Source organism: Pelmatolapia mariae, linkage group LG17 (assembly GCF_036321145.2).
Source record: "Pelmatolapia mariae isolate MD_Pm_ZW linkage group LG17, Pm_UMD_F_2, whole genome shotgun sequence".
Lineage (NCBI taxonomy): Eukaryota > Metazoa > Chordata > Actinopteri > Cichliformes > Cichlidae > Pelmatolapia > Pelmatolapia mariae.
In genome coordinates, this window is record NC_086242.1 from 31841912 (window position 1) to 31861242 (window position 19331).

Below are 19331 nucleotides of genomic sequence, written 5' to 3' on the forward strand. Positions count from 1 at the left end.
CTAGAGTCTTTACAGTGTTCAGCCCCTGCTGTGATTTGGTGCTACATACATAAACTTGAAATGAATTAATCCACCTGTTCACAGGAGATCACAGGAAGATGACACCAAACATCAGAAGATCTTATTGTGCGCCACAGTAAAAGGGTGGTTTCTTGGGGCTAAAAGCACATAATAAACTACAGCAGAAGCTCACATTAGGGCTGGGCGATATCGCCTAAAATCCATATCGCGATATAATTTGAAGCACGTGCGGTAACGATATATATCGCGATATATTCTTTTCTTCTGTATAACGTATTTTCCACACTATAAGGCACACTTAAAATCCTTTAATTTTCTCAAAAATCGAGAGTGTGCCTTATGTATGAATTCTGGTTGTGCTTACTGACCTTGAACCGATTTGGGCGTGCAGAAATCTGTTAAAAATGTTTTAGTACAACTTTGGTAAGCTGCACTGCTTGATGGATTGTCAGAGCATTACCGCTGCAGTAGTGAGGAGCTTCCTGGAGTAATCCGGGTCCAAAACGCCGTCCCCTTCAGGTCCCAAAGTCAAATGAATACTGAGAGTTAAAAACGGTCTAAATTCTTTCATCTTTAATAAAATCATCAGCGTTGCTGCTTTACCATGTGTAACAATTAGGTTTAACATACAGGCATCCATGAAAACAGAATTTATTAAATTTAACGGAGTTACAAGTTAACAGGAAGTTAGCTCGCTAGTTTCCATCTAAACATGACATACCATGTTCTGACTGAGAGATTTTTGAAACCAATTAAAACGTACAGCTCTGCTACCGCTTCCAACATAAATGAAGACAGAAAACTAAACAGCAGTGACGTTTGCAGGGTTACTGAAGTTGGGCTAGCTGGTATATAATGTTGTGCTACGTGATTGCTAGCGACACAGCGGATGGAGGATGAACGCCAACTTTTTTTTCCACTCGATAAAAGTTAACATGAGGGATTCTGTATGGACAAATGCAATCGCATAACAGGATGCTATACACGGGCCAAACTTCAGTCAGGAGAACTGAGATTATTCATCCACAATACAAAGTTAGTTATTAATATACTGCAACAATATCGGAATAGAACAGCTGCGAGAGAATTCAACATTAATGAATCAATGGTAGGGAAGTGGAGGAAGTGCAGTGTTTGGCTTTCCCCATATTTCAAAAGTGCTTCATCTCTTTGCTATGACTGTCGCCCGGCATAATTTGCAGATGATAATAGCTGTAGCCGCTGCGATGCTTTCGACCGAAACAGGCGCAGCTTGATGACATCATCAACATGCGATAGAGCGGTATAGTCAAAATCTCTATCGTTGGCCAAATTTATATCGTTTCTATCGTATATCGTTTATATCGCCCACCCCTAGTTCTAGGCATTCCAGGATCCACGTGTGGGGCATTGAGTCATAGGCCTTGTAATCAATCCAGGCAGTGCACAGGTTGGTCAGCCTGATCCTGCAGTCTTGGCTGACTTCTTGGTCTGCCGGTAGCTGGTGTTTTGCGCCTCTGGTATTCTTGCCCATCCCTTTCTGTGCCCCGCTCATGTATTGACCCATGTGCCTGTTCATCTTAGCCGCTATGATGCCTGACAGGAGCTTCCATGTAGTACTGAGGCAGGTTATTGGTCGGTAGTTGGATGGGACCGGTCCCTTCTGGGGGTCCTTGAGGATCAGGACTGTCCGGCCTTCGGTTAGCCATTCTGGGTGTCTCTCGTCAACTAGCAGCTGGTTCATTTGTGCTGCCCGGCGCTCGTTGAGTGCAGTCAGCTTCTTCAGCCAGTAGGCGTGAACCATGTCAGGGCCTGGTGCTGTCCAGCTCTTTATACTGTAGACCCTTTCTTGGATATCTGCCACTGTGATGGTTACTGGACCCTGTTCAGGGAGGGTGCTATGGTCTGCCCTCAGATCCACTAGCCACTGAGCATTGCCATTATGGGTTGCGTCCTTCTCCCATATGCTCTTCCAGTATTAGAAGAATATATATGGCACCTTTTGGGGGGAGGGGGGGGGGGGGTGAGGGGTCAGAGGTCAGGGGAGGGGTGGGGGTTTTTGCCTGGGGGGATTGCCCCCCACACCCCCTTTGCCGAGCTTAAAAACTGGCATCTTGTGCACGTACGAGCACGCGCGCATGCACTCTCATGTACGCGCTTTCACTCTTCCGAAATGGGGCACTTCCTGTGGCCGTGCGGTCCCACTGCGCATGCTCTGTTTCCTCCTAGCAGGGTGTCTTTTAATTAAGGTTCATCAGCCTCTGTAGGCATTTTGTTTTTCATGGTAAATTTATACAAACAGGAATTTCTTTGTCTTTTTATTCTATAGAAAGACTTTTGTTGTCAGATAATCGAACTGAAACAGCAGTGTGCTTTATAAGCAGATTTTCTACGGTTAGTTAAGCGACTCCCCAACCTTGTTGCATTGTTTCTAACAACTCATTGCTGGCTGTTTTAGACTTTAAGACGCCGTTTATCTCAAAAAATGGTGAATAAGGAGGTGGAGAGAGACCAAACTTTTATCCCTTTCATTAAATAATTGCATCCCACCCCAAAAAACTTTCACCTAAGAACAGCGCCGTTAGTTCGCATTAATTTTCAGTTAAAATTTAAAATAATTAAAACAAAAATACGCGAAGGCTTTCCCAGACATTCTTTAAAACACAGATGTGCAACGCATTATTTAATTAGTGTTTATCAGCCGATGCGTTTTAGTTTTCAGTGTGAATATATACAAACAGGAGTTACTTTTGCAATAGTGTTTTTACACACTCTAACCGAAATGGTAGATTTTGTGTGTTTTTAACAACTGCACTTTGGGGAGGGGGATAGTTAAGGTGAATTTGAGGTCTGTGCTTTGGGGTGGGGGAAGAGGCATAAAGGTTTATAAAAGCCAGCAAACTCTATCCTTGAGCCTGACACCCGCACGTTAGTTTGTGTATTCGACCGTAAATTTTTAGAGAAAATACGCATTGAATTTTGATGCCATTTTTAAAACATAGATGTGCAATACATTATTTTAATGTTGTTTATCAAACGCTGTGTGCGTTTTGGTTTTCACTGTGAATGAGTTACTTTTGTAAATGCAGGATCACATTTTTTTAATGGTGCTTTTTAGACACTGATCTGAAAGATAAATGCTTTTGGTAGAAGCAGCTTTGCTGGATTTGTTTTTTAACTTGGTGAAACATAGTGCAAAACTCTTAATTCAGTATTTTACAGGTTTTAACTGTGTGGTCTTTCTGGAAAATGTAGGTCCACTTGTGAAATGAGAGCATGCACCGTGCTCTTCAGAATTGTCAGCTTTGCTCGTTTCATGGGTCCTCTGTTGATAAAACTGATTTTTAATGGATCTTAATGTTTAGAGACAATAGCGAAGGTACTGACCTGTGCGTCTCTTTAAACTCTAGATGTTAAATTTTAAGGCTACGTATTATTTATCTTGCACTAAGTCTGCTTGGCATATGCTCTGTATAAAGGCTCTGGACCTTTCCAAAAAGGCGTAGAGGCAACTTTAGCATGATTAATTTATTACAATGTCAGTTTCTGGGAAGTTTTCCCTCCTGTGTCTATGGCTGGTGCAAGTTTTTTGTTTATTTGTGAAACTGAGCGTGGTTGTGGACAATTCCGACTGTGCTGTTTGAATTGAGTTTCGTGTTGGATCACTTTCTTTAATTGTTAATTCTCTGCGAGCAGTGAAGAACCAAACTAGTACTTCAAAGTTTTAAATCCATTTTTGCCCCAGTGGCCAGTGCGAAGTTGTGCTGCAGATCCCAGCATGAAAGCTGAGGGTCCAGCCAGCCGGCAGAAAGGCCAGTTGATGCCTCGACATGCGTTGGAACCGGTTTTGCCCGCACAGAGCGTTTCTGACATGCTGGCGTTGCTTATGCATAAGAGAAAAGCAACAATACAGCGTTGCTCCAAGACATCCTTTCACATGGTATGTATGTATGTCTGTCTGTCAGCGCTAATTATTCAAACCCTGTTTAAAAGGCGACTCATTTGTTGGCCAAAAACATTTCCTCTAAATTTGCAAAGTTACTGATTTAAAAATATATATTTTCGTCACACTCTAGACTCTTGAGCATATTTATATAGCAAAATTCACAGTGGTATAACCATGTTAAATAAAAGATGCCCAAGTGTGCACCAATGCACTCTAATGCATGCCTTTAAACTGTATGCTGATAAGTCTGTATCCATAATTTGTGGATCTGCTGATTTGTTTTTTTTTAATGTGGCACTTTTTTTTTCACGAACTGCAGATGATGAAATCCTCTTTATTTGAGAAAGTGTCCCTAAGCTATTGTTGTTCATACTTACTGAGTTCCCTAACCACTTCTTTACTATGTCAGCAAACTTTCTGAACAAGAAAGGTATCGTAGATTTAAAGACACATCTTCATTGAAGCAAAGGCAAAACATTGAATTTTATGTTCATATTAAAGAGTGAAAATCCAAAAGCTGCTGCAATCTTTTGTATTAATGATCTCTCTCTCTCTGTGCATGTGTGTGTGAGTGAGTGAGTGTAATGCTATGTGTGTGTGTGTGTGTGTGTACAGGAGAAAGGTGATGGCAGGAGCTTTTTTTTAATGCATTTCGAATCAACTTTTTTTTTTGTTTTACAAGAAGTGTATTTCATACATTGGAACAAATATAATCTTTTCTATACTTTATAAGTATGAAACTCTAAAGATTTTAAGTTCATGCACATTGTGAAACAAGAATCTAAATCTTTCTGTCACAATGATTTCTATAAACGCATGTTGTTTATGGGATAATGTGAAAAATCTTTTGTGGGCTCTAATAATGATCAGTGGTGATTGAAGAGGAAGCTTGAACCCTGGCTCTGGAGATTTTCATGACAAGTGACAGTGCAGACATTTGTTAATGAGAGAACATGTTTTATCATCATAACGACTGTGAATTTAAGCGTCGTTAAAGTGTTGACTCGTGTTTTTTAATAGAAGACTTAAAACACTAAACTCTAATTTCAGGGGTTTATTTTAAGTTTACAGAATATAACATCTGGTATGACAATGAGTTTTACTTCTCACTGTCTGTGTTATGTGTATCTATTTATCATGTATGCTACTTTGCTCTGTGGACTAAAATGTTTCATTGTATTCATGAAATAAACCAGAATTTCAATGTCCGAATCTTTTACTGTTTTTCTGCTTTTGTTCACTCCAAGTTTGACAAAACCCACAGCTCACTAACAATGTGGAGCAATCTCAATGTATTTAGCTGCTTTTTCCCTAAACACAATCAGTTGACTGAGAGAAATGCCTGTAGTCCTCACTTTGGTCATTTTGAATGTTGAAGGAGATTTGCTCCATAGACACCTTATACTAGTGTTTCCTACACTTAATCCACCACTACTATGTTCTGTTTAAACCCAGATTCCTTTTATAGTTTGCAGTGAAAAACCATTGCTTAATGGGACAGCAGTACAAGTCACTCTTTACTAACACATTGTAGATAAGTTTATTGCTGGACAACACAGCTAGCAGTCTCACACACTCTTTAGGTTTTTGAAGTTTTGTGTGTAATGGTTTAGTGTATCAAACCTTACCCTTTTCTCCCAGTATCACAACAGTATGACTCCCAAAGTACGGCTCAGTAAACAAACAAGGACTCTGAAGTCAGAACAGAAAGATACAGTTGGAAGATGAATGATTGTGTTTTTATGATGCGTAGTAAACTACCCCCTCTTCTTTTTCTCTGTGTTGTTGTTCTTGTGTGTATGCTTTAGAAGTCAAAGTATACATTAGCCACACTTACAAAAAACATTTTGAATTTCATTTAGAACTGAGATTCTACGTTGTAAGCAGAAATCTTATGCTCAGCCATAAGTGTGTTTCCCCACTTTCACAATGCTAAGGTGTCAAATCCACAACCCCCAACAGATGGTTTGTCACACACTGGGTTCAAACACTCAAAAAGCAACACAACAGCAGGTTCAAGAAGGACAAGGCCCCCTTTATTTGCACAGCCTCACACACCATAGATTTTTAAAGTTGTGGTGTACAATGGTTTAGCCACAGATGTGACTTCTACTTTTGATAAAGATCACTCCACATGCATATTTCTTAAGAAATGAAGCGTCTTTATTAAGCTCTTATTTATACATGTCTACACAATAATAGACACCGTGTGCTCTGTGACATTATAGTCTTCTACTTCAGCTTCCATTGGTTTGCATTTTCAACTCCCAACCTTTCAGGTTGTTATGAACGACTTATATTTCTAACACTTTGTGATGTAAAAGTGAACCACGCAGCTTTTTTATTTTCTGTCTGATGGAAGGACTTAAGACACGAGTTATTTAAACAATTCTAAATGACAGTGTGACGGCCATAGTACTTTATGCGGGTCAAATATGTTAAGGATAATGTTTCTCAATGTAACATGGCAAAGAACTTTTGGTTAGGATACAACATTTTGTAAACAGTTACCTCAGAACCTGTACTGTCAGATCTATGTATGTAAGGTTAAACTTGCCACAGTACATCCACTTAAGTAAGTAACCAAACACATAAAGTCACCCTCACCAATAATCGACTGTTCCTTGAAAAAACGTAGCATAAACAGACAACTGACTCAGCAATGATAAGTAGAGCTACCCGAGGCCGAGACTCAAGCAGAAGAAAATTAAAAGTTGTTTTGTTTTTTTATGGCTCGAAAGATTGAAGAAAAATATGTTTAATAATTCAACAAGAGCCGCACCTTCAACACATGTACATTCAAATTTTGGAACAGGCTCAACATTGATGTTGTTCAGTAGTTTTTATCCACTCTCAAAAGTCATTTTATGGCTTTAATATTTCCAGCTGATAAGGAGACTTACAGCATTTCAAATGTGCGTCCAAATGCTTTAAACATCCGCTTTGTCTGTAACGACAGTCTCAAACTGCAGAGCATTGTTTTTACTCAAATTCAGCATTTTCTGATGAAAATTTAGCTGCTTTTTTTTCACTGTAACACCCCCCCTCAATGCCATTTTTTAGGATGATATTCTTGGAGATTCATTTTTTAAATATATATTTGTGCTTTTGGAGTGAGGGTATCTAATACGCACGTTGTCACTGTGTTTTGTACTACCAACTGCGAGGGCTCTGCTTTTACTTTGAGCAGTCTGGTTTTATTTTGTCTCGTGAGTGTGTGTGTTTTTCAAAGGAGATCTTCATCAGTTTCATTTTGTTACCACAAACTTTGTGTAAAGTTCACAACAGAGGTAAAGAGATTTAAACACACCAGTTTAAGGAGGCATGCAGGGGTTGGACCAGCTGCACATGACAGGTGAAGAAGAGAGTGTCGGCGGAGATGTGCAACAGAAGCAGAGGGAACATTTTACAAGATGATAAATGGCAGATTTAGATGATTACGGATTTTTGTTGACAAGATTAAAAGACACGTCCATCACAGTTTAGCAGCATTTCAGTTTGATTAAATTAAAGTTGTTGTTTTTTAAAACTACACAGGGTTTATTTTCTCCTTTGATAGTAATCATATTGAACATGTCAGTGATGGAAACAAGAATATAAAGAAAAATGCTAAACGTGTGTCTAATTAAACTGTTCCTGTGAACCATAAATCATCCTTTAGTATGTTCGGTGTTACAAACTTGAAGAAGCACAGAAAAGATCATCAGATATTAATCAGTTTTCAGCCTTCATTCATATTGAAATGTTGAAATCTTTCCTGCTAGACCGAAGTGTAGCGTTTGATACCGTTGGCCATAACATTTTATTACATCTATTATTAAATGGAGAGTCCTCTTAACACACTGAAGTCAGTTATGAAGCTCCACGGCTTCTGTGCAAAGACTAGTTCTGTTTACATTATACTTGCTTTAGAAGGCATAGCATACATTTTTACTGCTATGCAGATGATACCCACTTTTATTGGTTAAACTGCTTGTATGTCTTAGATACATAATGAGCTTTAATTTTCTGCTTCTAAGTTCAGATAAAACTGAGGTTATTGTAATATGGCATAAAAATCTTAGAAACACTGTGGCTAACAAGATCCTTACTCTGGGCGGCATCGTCTGTTGTAGTGATTTGACACATTATAAGTAAAATTGAAGCACACAATCCTGTCGCACAACATCAACATTTATTTATATACAAAAATAAAAATGCTTTTTTTTTTACATAAAAGAATTGTAACTTTACAATTCATCACCGATTACGTGGGTACATAGTCCTCATCCTTAGCCCATAGTGGTTCGGGTAATTCCTCAGGGCCATATCAGGATACGTGGTTGAAAACAGGATACATGTTTTTTTTTTTTGTTTGTTTGTTTTTGAATGCGCTAAAATGTAAGATACATGCTTGAAAAAGCGTACATGCTTTTAAAAGATGTGGCAAAATGCAGATTACACGTTTTAAGACAGAAAAAAAGGGTAACTGTTTAAAGATACAGTACCATACGTGGTTTTTTTTGGAAAGAATCAGTCTTTCAGAGAAAGCATTAGCGGCCTTCTTTGTAACATTCTGTGACCATCCACAGCTGTCCGATTTTCACCACATCCTCCCCCACTAGATTGTCGTAGGCCTCGGTAATGGCGTCAAAGACTTTCCTCACTGATTTGAGCTCATGCAAGAGAGTCTCCGCCACTGTGCCGACTTTGACATCGTCCGTTTTGATGTTCCGGGCAATCAGCAGGCGTTGAATGGAAGGAATGAAACGAGGGGTGAGGAGTCTTTTTCTGATGCTGTAATAATTTTCAGCGTAAAAGTCATCCTCCAACACTTGCAGACACTCGTGCTGTCTCTGGCTGGGTTGATCGAACTTACAGCCGTTGCATTCTTCGGTGCGGTACTTGTTGATTACAAGGTTGACTAGATGATACACCACGGTTTTCACGGTATCGATGAATAAAGAAGGTGCCCAACCGTCAAGCTCGTCGGCTTGCTGCAGTCTCTCCAAGGGGCGAGAGTAACCGGGCGTGTCGGGTACTATTGTGCTCTCGTCCGAGGAACTGTCCTCCTCAGCGCGACGCAGGGGTGCAGAGTCCATCTTTCTTTCTGTTTTTGAGCTAAAAAAAAGGCTTTTGAAGGAATGAGACGGCGGTCTTCTTTTTAAAGTAAAAGAAGGCGGGCGTGGTCTGGAAGTGGGATGTTCTTAGAGGAGCGGGTAGGAGTGGCAGCGATTTTTAAAACCGGAGAGCTGGCCGTCAACTTTAGAAAAGAACGATAATGTCCTTTCTTATCTTTTGGGGTTGAATATCTCCATGAAAAAATGACATCTTGCAGCCCTTCTGCTCAATCAACCATCAATGTGGCAGAACTTGGTACAAGCAGCGCCGCCAACAGTAACAGAAATGAGTGTATCAGGGATGCTGTGCAATCTTTACTCTCTGAAGATCCATCCACAAACCCTACATTTGAAGATTGGAGTGAAGACGCACCGTATTCACCAGTGTCAGAGTGGAGCGCACCCCCTTCACCGCCACAAGTGTGGACTATGGACACCGACGATGAGGAAGATTTTTTGTATTTTGGCGACTCTCCCGACATTGATGAGATAGACTGGGCATGGCCACCCTTTCAAGGCCCTGAGGAATTACCCGAACCACTATGGGCTAAGGATGAGGACTATGTACCCACGTAATCGGTGATGAATTGTAAAGTTACAATTCTTTTATGTAAAAAAAAAAGCATTTTTATTTTTGTATATAAATAAATGTTGATGTTGTGCGACAGGATTGTGTGCTTCAATTTTACTTATAATGTGTCAAATCACTACAACAGACGATGCCGCCCAGAGTAAGGATCTTGTTAGCCACAGTGTTTCTAAGATTTTTATGCCATATTACAATAACCTCAGTTTTATCTGAACTTAGAAGCAGAAAATTAAAGCTCATTATGTATCTAAGACATACAAGCAGTTTAACCAATAAAAGTGGGTATCATCTGCATAGCAGTAAAAATGTATGCTATGCCTTCTAAAGCAAGTATAATGTAAACAGAACTAGTCTTTGCACAGAAGCCGTGGAGCTTCATAACTGACTTCAGTGTGTTAAGAGGACTCTCCATTTAATAATAGATGTAATAAAATGTTATGGCCAACGGTATCAAACGCTACACTTCGGTCTAGCAGGAAAGATTTCAACATTTCAATATGAATGAAGGCTGAAAACTGATTAATATCTGATGATCTTTTCTGTGCTTCTTCAAGTTTGTAACACCGAACATACTAAAGGATGATTTATGGTTCACAGGAACAGTTTAATTAGACACACGTTTAGCATTTTTCTTTATATTCTTGTTTCCATCACTGACATGTTCAATATGATTACTATCAAAGGAGAAAATAAACCCTGTGTAGTTTTAAAAAACAACAACTTTAATTTAATCAAACTGAAATGCTGCTAAACTGTGATGGACGTGTCTTTTAATCTTGTCAACAAAAATCCGTAATCATCTAAATCTGCCATTTATCATCTTGTAAAATGTTCCCTCTGCTTCTGTTGCACATCTCCGCCGACACTCTCTTCTTCACCTGTCATGTGCAGCTGGTCCAACCCCTGCATGCCTCCTTAAACTGGTGTGTTTAAATCTCTTTACCTCTGTTGTGAACTTTACACAAAGTTTGTGGTAACAAAATGAAACTGATGAAGATCTCCTTTGAAAAACACACACACTCACGAGACAAAATAAAACCAGACTGCTCAAAGTAAAAGCAGAGCCCTCGCAGTTGGTAGTACAAAACACAGTGACAACGTGCGTATTAGATACCCTCACTCCAAAAGCACAAATATATATTTAAAAAATGAATCTCCAAGAATATCATCCTAAAAAATGGCATTGAGGGGGGGTGTTACAGTGAAAAAAAAGCAGCTAAATTTTCATCAGAAAATGCTGAATTTGAGTAAAAACAATGCTCTGCAGTTTGAGACTGTCGTTACAGACAAAGCGGATGTTTAAAGCATTTGGACGCACATTTGAAATGCTGTAAGTCTCCTTATCAGCTGGAAATATTAAAGCCATAAAATGACTTTTGAGAGTGGATAAAAACTACTGAACAACATCAATGTTGAGCCTGTTCCAAAATTTGAATGTACATGTGTTGAAGGTGCGGCTCTTGTTGAATTATTAAACATATTTTTCTTCAATCTTTCGAGCCATAAAAAAACAAAACAACTTTTAATTTTCTTCTGCTTGAGTCTCGGCCTCGGGTAGCTCTACTTATCATTGCTGAGTCAGTTGTCTGTTTATGCTACGTTTTTTCAAGGAACAGTCGATTATTGGTGAGGGTGACTTTATGTGTTTGGTTACTTACTTAAGTGGATGTACTGTGGCAAGTTTAACCTTACATACATAGATCTGACAGTACAGGTTCTGAGGTAACTGTTTACAAAATGTTGTATCCTAACCAAAAGTTCTTTGCCATGTTACATTGAGAAACATTATCCTTAACATATTTGACCCGCATAAAGTACTATGGCCGTCACACTGTCATTTAGAATTGTTTAAATAACTCGTGTCTTAAGTCCTTCCATCAGACAGAAAATAAAAAAGCTGCGTGGTTCACTTTTACATCACAAAGTGTTAGAAATATAAGTCGTTCATAACAACCTGAAAGGTTGGGAGTTGAAAATGCAAACCAATGGAAGCTGAAGTAGAAGACTATAATGTCACAGAGCACACGGTGTCTATTATTGTGTAGACATGTATAAATAAGAGCTTAATAAAGACGCTTCATTTCTTAAGAAATATGCATGTGGAGTGATCTTTATCAAAAGTAGAAGTCACATCTGTGGCTAAACCATTGTACACCACAACTTTAAAAATCTATGGTGTGTGAGGCTGTGCAAATAAAGGGGGCCTTGTCCTTCTTGAACCTGCTGTTGTGTTGCTTTTTGAGTGTTTGAACCCAGTGTGTGACAAACCATCTGTTGGGGGTTGTGGATTTGACACCTTAGCATTGTGAAAGTGGGGAAACACACTTATGGCTGAGCATAAGATTTCTGCTTACAACGTAGAATCTCAGTTCTAAATGAAATTCAAAATGTTTTTTGTAAGTGTGGCTAATGTATACTTTGACTTCTAAAGCATACACACAAGAACAACAACACAGAGAAAAAGAAGAGGGGGTAGTTTACTACGCATCATAAAAACACAATCATTCATCTTCCAACTGTATCTTTCTGTTCTGACTTCAGAGTCCTTGTTTGTTTACTGAGCCGTACTTTGGGAGTCATACTGTTGTGATACTGGGAGAAAAGGGTAAGGTTTGATACACTAAACCATTACACACAAAACTTCAAAAACCTAAAGAGTGTGTGAGACTGCTAGCTGTGTTGTCCAGCAATAAACTTATCTACAATGTGTTAGTAAAGAGTGACTTGTACTGCTGTCCCATTAAGCAATGGTTTTTCACTGCAAACTATAAAAGGAATCTGGGTTTAAACAGAACATAGTAGTGGTGGATTAAGTGTAGGAAACACTAGTATAAGGTGTCTATGGAGCAAATCTCCTTCAACATTCAAAATGACCAAAGTGAGGACTACAGGCATTTCTCTCAGTCAACTGATTGTGTTTAGGGAAAAAGCAGCTAAATACATTGAGATTGCTCCACATTGTTAGTGAGCTGTGGGTTTTGTCAAACTTGGAGTGAACAAAAGCAGAAAAACAGTAAAAGATTCGGACATTGAAATTCTGGTTTATTTCATGAATACAATGAAACATTTTAGTCCACAGAGCAAAGTAGCATACATGATAAATAGATACACATAACACAGACAGTGAGAAGTAAAACTCATTGTCATACCAGATGTTATATTCTGTAAACTTAAAATAAACCCCTGAAATTAGAGTTTAGTGTTTTAAGTCTTCTATTAAAAAACACGAGTCAACACTTTAACGACGCTTAAATTCACAGTCGTTATGATGATAAAACATGTTCTCTCATTAACAAATGTCTGCACTGTCACTTGTCATGAAAATCTCCAGAGCCAGGGTTCAAGCTTCCTCTTCAATCACCACTGATCATTATTAGAGCCCACAAAAGATTTTTCACATTATCCCATAAACAACATGCGTTTATAGAAATCATTGTGACAGAAAGATTTAGATTCTTGTTTCACAATGTGCATGAACTTAAAATCTTTAGAGTTTCATACTTATAAAGTATAGAAAAGATTATATTTGTTCCAATGTATGAAATACACTTCTTGTAAAACAAAAAAAAAAGTTGATTCGAAATGCATTAAAAAAAAGCTCCTGCCATCACCTTTCTCCTGTACACACACACACACACACACATAGCATTACACTCACTCACTCACACACACATGCACAGAGAGAGAGAGATCATTAATACAAAAGATTGCAGCAGCTTTTGGATTTTCACTCTTTAATATGAACATAAAATTCAATGTTTTGCCTTTGCTTCAATGAAGATGTGTCTTTAAATCTACGATACCTTTCTTGTTCAGAAAGTTTGCTGACCCCCCTCCCCCCCCCCCTCCCCCCAAAAGGTGCCATATATATTCTTCTAATACTGGAAGAGCATATGGGAGAAGGACGCAACCCATAATGGCAATGCTCAGTGGCTAGTGGATCTGAGGGCAGACCATAGCACCCTCCCTGAACAGGGTCCAGTAACCATCACAGTGGCAGATATCCAAGAAAGGGTCTACAGTATAAAGAGCTGGACAGCACCAGGCCCTGAAAATGGTTCACGCCTACTGGCTGAAGAAGCTGACTGCACTCAACGAGCGCCGGGCAGCACAAATGAACCAGCTGCTAGTTGACGAGAGACACCCAGAATGGCTAACCGAAGGCCGGACAGTCCTGATCCTCAAGGACCCCCAGAAGGGACCGGTCCCATCCAACTACCGACCAATAACCTGCCTCAGTACTACATGGAAGCTCCTGTCAGGCATCATAGCGGCTAAGATGAACAGGCACATGGGTCAATACATGAGCGGGGCACAGAAAGGGATGGGCAAGAATACCAGAGGCGCAAAACACCAGCTACCGGCAGACCAAGAAGTCAGCCAAGACTGCAGGATCAGGCTGACCAACCTGTGCACTGCCTGGATTGATTACAAGGCCTATGACTCAATGCCCCACACGTGGATCCTGGAATGCCTAGAACTAGGGGTGGGCGATATAAACGATATACGATAGAAACGATATAAATTTGGCCAACGATAGAGATTTTGACTATACCGCTCTATCGCATGTTGATGATGTCATCAAGCTGCGCCTGTTTCGGTCGAAAGCATCGCAGCGGCTACAGCTATTATCATCTGCAAATTATGCCGGGCGACAGTCATAGCAAAGAGATGAAGCACTTTTGAAATATGGGGAAAGCCAAACACTGCACTTCCTCCACTTCCCTACCATTGATTCATTAATGTTGAATTCTCTCGCAGCTGTTCTATTCCGATATTGTTGCAGTATATTAATAACTAACTTTGTATTGTGGATGAATAATCTCAGTTCTCCTGACTGAAGTTTGGCCCGTGTATAGCATCCTGTTATGCGATTGCATTTGTCCATACAGAATCCCTCATGTTAACTTTTATCGAGTGGAAAAAAAAGTTGGCGTTCATCCTCCATCCGCTGTGTCGCTAGCAATCACGTAGCACAACATTATATACCAGCTAGCCCAACTTCAGTAACCCTGCAAACGTCACTGCTGTTTAGTTTTCTGTCTTCATTTATGTTGGAAGCGGTAGCAGAGCTGTACGTTTTAATTGGTTTCAAAAATCTCTCAGTCAGAACATGGTATGTCATGTTTAGATGGAAACTAGCGAGCTAACTTCCTGTTAACTTGTAACTCCGTTAAATTTAATAAATTCTGTTTTCATGGATGCCTGTATGTTAAACCTAATTGTTACACATGGTAAAGCAGCAACGCTGATGATTTTATTAAAGATGAAAGAATTTAGACCGTTTTTAACTCTCAGTATTCATTTGACTTTGGGACCTGAAGGGGACGGCGTTTTGGACCCGGATTACTCCAGGAAGCTCCTCACTACTGCAGCGGTAATGCTCTGACAATCCATCAAGCAGTGCAGCTTACCAAAGTTGTACTAAAACATTTTTAACAGATTTCTGCACGCCCAAATCGGTTCAAGGTCAGTAAGCACAACCAGAATTCATACATAAGGCACACTCTCGATTTTTGAGAAAATTAAAGGATAAAAAAAAAACTGTCAAATTTACGGTAAAATACCGGCAGCTGTGGTAGCCAGGAATATACCGTGAAAAAAATGTGGAATCTGTAAAAGACAATACGGTATACTGGTTTTGTAACCCTAAATTTTAAGGTAGACAACGTATTATTTTACCAAAATCATGATAGAAAAAAACAAATATATTTGTCAATTATACAGCAATTTAATGTAAAAAATGCAACTTTCCATAGCTTTTTACGGATATTTGCAGTAAAAAAAAAAGTTATAATAATATTTACAGTAATTTGTTGTTAATTTAACAGTAATAGGATAGACCCTATTATTGTAAAAAAACTGTAAAAATAACAGAAATATGTTAAACCTTATTAAAACCTTTGACAGTAAAAAACACAGTGAAATTGTATAACAAATTACAGCATTTTATTTTGACCAGATACATTTTACGGTAAATTCCTGGCAACCACAGCTGCCGGTATTTTACCGCTAAAAATACAGTACAATATGAGGAACATAAATGGTTTACCGTAAATTTTACATTTGCAACCGCTAAATATAGAAAAACCTAAAGATGCTCATATATAACCAAGGTAGTGAATATTACTGATAAACAATGAGAAAATTTGACATACCATTTGAAAACAGACTAAACATATCATTTTCTCTATTCCTACAAAACAGCATAGATCTTGAGAATACAGCATGTGTCCATATATATGGCTGGTAATCCATGGAGGAATGAATAAACATGAAACAAAATATTACCTGCCCCTGACCTATCAATAGTAATGAGTCATTGGGTCCTGCCTTGGTGAAGGAAAGGACTCAGTGGAGTTTCTAATGCGCATGGTGTCGAAGATACAAGCTCTGCAGGAGTACTTCAATGTCCATCAGGAGTTCACTTTGGACTGGCAGGATCCCCTCTGCAGCAAAAAATGGACAAAGTTTGATCAGTGCTTGAGCAAAATGCACAGAAATGAACAAAATGTGCTGCCAAAAACAGATCTAATGATAAATGATTTCTTAACTGTAAAATATACAGTTCTTAAAGGATAGCTATTGTCAAAATGCAACCTGGGCTGGTTTTTTTTTTTTACTGTAAACGAGACAAACATATATCTAAAAGCATAATTACGACAAATGAGCCGTTTTTGAGATTGACCTTGATTTTGTTTTGTGGTCAATAGCCAGTGAATGGGAATACTAGGGGGCCAGGTCATAAATTTGAGCGCATCAAAATCAATACAGTAAAAAAAAAAACAGCCCAGGTTGCGTTTTGGCAATATTTATCCTTTAAATCTACTTATGTAAAAGTGATACATAGACAACCCAGCCCTAATCACAATCACAATTTGTTGGAAAACGTATTTAAGTTTCCTATTGATTTATCATAGATAGGGCTGTGCGATATGAGCAAAATCTCATATCCCGATATAAGAATTCTATCGTCCCGATAACGATATAAATCACAAAAATGTAACATTTTCTGTAAATTCTGTGAATCTCGGGCAGCTCGTCTTGCGGGAAGTGTTTCCAGCTGCGCGTCATGTACTTTGAGTCGAGTGTTTTAACCGATGCATGAAACTATACATTTTTAGATATAAGTTGTAATGGCCGCCGTTTTCTTTGTATTTATTACACGGCGTGCTGCGGGGAAAAGCCTGTTCTAACCTTTTAGTCTAAGGTTTATTTTTTAAACAACTGTTGGCTCTTTTTTTACTTCTCATCTGTAAATAATCTGCTCTTTCACGTGATTCAGTTTATTTTGAAAAGTCTCAACAGGATCTTGAGCTTTATTGTGAAAGGTTTTTATTGTGAAACGATGCTGTTACCGTCGTTGTTGCTAACCACAACGCATAAAAACAGGGGCTTGTCCGTCTGTAGTGTGGTTATATTAAATATAAGAGAAAGAGAGAACTTTAAGAAATTAATATAGCCACTACAGTGACCGTCAAAACAATGAAAAAATACTGCCGTAAACAGTTTATTTTGTGACAGCACGAAACAAACGATAGTGTAAATCATCCGATATATATCGTTATATCGAACAGCCCTAATCATAGAACTTGAAGTTAATGGCTGAATGCATGGTGATGAGACCTATCATTCAATCTACATTTTATAGCGTATGAAACTGCTCACCTCACTGCTCACTTGAATAATACCACTGCTTACCTCTTATTGAATCTTTGGGTGCAGACTTAATTGAAGAGCCTCGTATAAACAGGCAGGGTGTGATGTTTAGGGAAACCAAAGAATACAGGCGCCATCATTTCTGCCAGAAGACTCATGGGGTGCACCGAAGCTTTCATTGTGGACTGGCTAGATACCTTCTGATTTCAGAAAGAAAACAAGAAGGGCATACACCATAAACAATAATAACTGACAAAAATAATGAGACAAGAAATTAAAGTAACAAAATAAGTGCAAATCAAGTTTCCCTGTGTTGCAGTGTAGCTGAATGTTTTTCAACAATTTGATTTACGGTAAAACACATACCAAATATTTCCAGCCAAGGTTTGTTTCAATCTTCAGCATGTTTTTCCTGCCATTGTCTTGAAACTGTTTCATCTGTCCCTCTCATTTGATGCTGTTTACAAAAAGAAAACAGCAATATTGTAAAGGGAAAAAGGAAAATGAATTTAATGGGAAAAAAAAGAAAAAAAGATTATGACCTGAAATCTCACCATTTCCTGAGAGTCACAGGTCCTTTGAGTATCCTTATGGTTTCTGCTCAAATTCAGTGTCTGAAAAGGGCAGGATCAAAACAAACCTTTTTAATCATAATAAAGACAAAATAAGACTTAGAGACAGACAACAAAGAAATGTGTAAAATATTTACATTTATATTTAAATATTTACACCGAAAGAAACAACGTGGCTCATTCCGATGCAGTTTACAATGAAGCACGTAGCCCCTTGATGACTGAACTACCTTACCACAGAAATTACAGATTAACATAACTCCATGTACTTTGGTAATTCCTCCCTAGCAAATTAAGCAGCCAAACACAGAAACTAATCCAGAGCAATGCTTTCCTGGCGACAGTAATGCTAACTCAACTCACAAATGCTAACTTAATTCACAACCTCACTCATAAAAAACGAACTGCTAAAATTATCTATAAACGCTGGGCTGGTGGATTTTTATAACAGAGATAACTTGAATTGCATGTACTCACCTCACCTCGAACTAATTGTATGCTGCCAGGATGTCTACAAATTCCGAAGATGCTGTGGTCCAAGCAGCAATAAATGGCGCTAATATAGGAGTTCAAAACTGTGTCCGTTAGCGAAGCCAAGTCTCCTGCATGAAAAAAAGAGCGGTTGGCACACAGCTCAGCAGCGCGCCGCGCTATTGGTCATTTTCAGGTGACGTCATCCCGCAATGTAACGTCGCTCTTTGTTTCTTTAGGAGGAGGCTCGAATTTGATCAGAAGTCACGTCTGCAGACCGCTGCAGCCACGTCTTGCCTTGCTTCCCCTTTTTTTGGTGAAATGGTTCGCTCATACTGCACAATGTTGCTACCAGAATTTTTTTTTCTGTACACAGTTTACCAGCAGTTTAGCTACCAATCAACAGCGATCACACAAACTCAAAATTTAAGGCGGACCCACTTAAGGTGGTCTGATAATATGGCGTGAAACACAACAACATAAAGTTGTTTTAAAATAATAATTAAAAAAGATTATTGAAATCAATTTTATTCACAACCATGAACTTTATTTTTAACATCTTCTTTTGCTGTTGATTTTTTTTTATCAGAAGGTTAACAATGATAAACTGCAGGCCTAACTTTTAATCTGTATATCAGTATCTGAATTTTAAAATAAAAAAAAATACTATCAATTTTATTGTCTTTCACTGCTGATATTTCCTTTTTTTTAAAATGGTATTTACTGGTTGTATTATTACAGTGGACCCTATTTTTTAACATCTTGCTTCTGTAAAAATGAATGTTTTTGTTTGCTTAAAAATCTACAGCTTTATACTGTGAATTCCAATGTGCACAACCCCAAAATATATAGTTTTACTCAAATAATACCGTAAAATCTAAGTGTTTCAGACATTTTCAACATTACAATATTTAATTGTAAAATGTATGCATATTTTTTTGTTTTCACAGACAATATTTATAATTTCAACATTTTATTACAGTAAAAAACAAAGT

General features: G+C 38.5%; 1 long non-coding RNA gene across 1 annotated transcript; it reads right to left on the reverse strand.

The window, feature by feature from the left end:
- Positions 1-16989: 16989 nt before the first annotated feature.
- Positions 16990-18446, reverse strand: LOC134616067 (uncharacterized). The gene is made up of 4 exons (XR_010091415.1): positions 18343-18446; positions 17848-17907; positions 17660-17750; positions 16990-17493 (listed from the first exon to the last, which is right to left on the reverse strand). It is a non-coding gene; the product is annotated as an uncharacterized LOC134616067 (long non-coding RNA).
- Between the last annotated feature and the right edge of the window lie 885 nt (positions 18447-19331).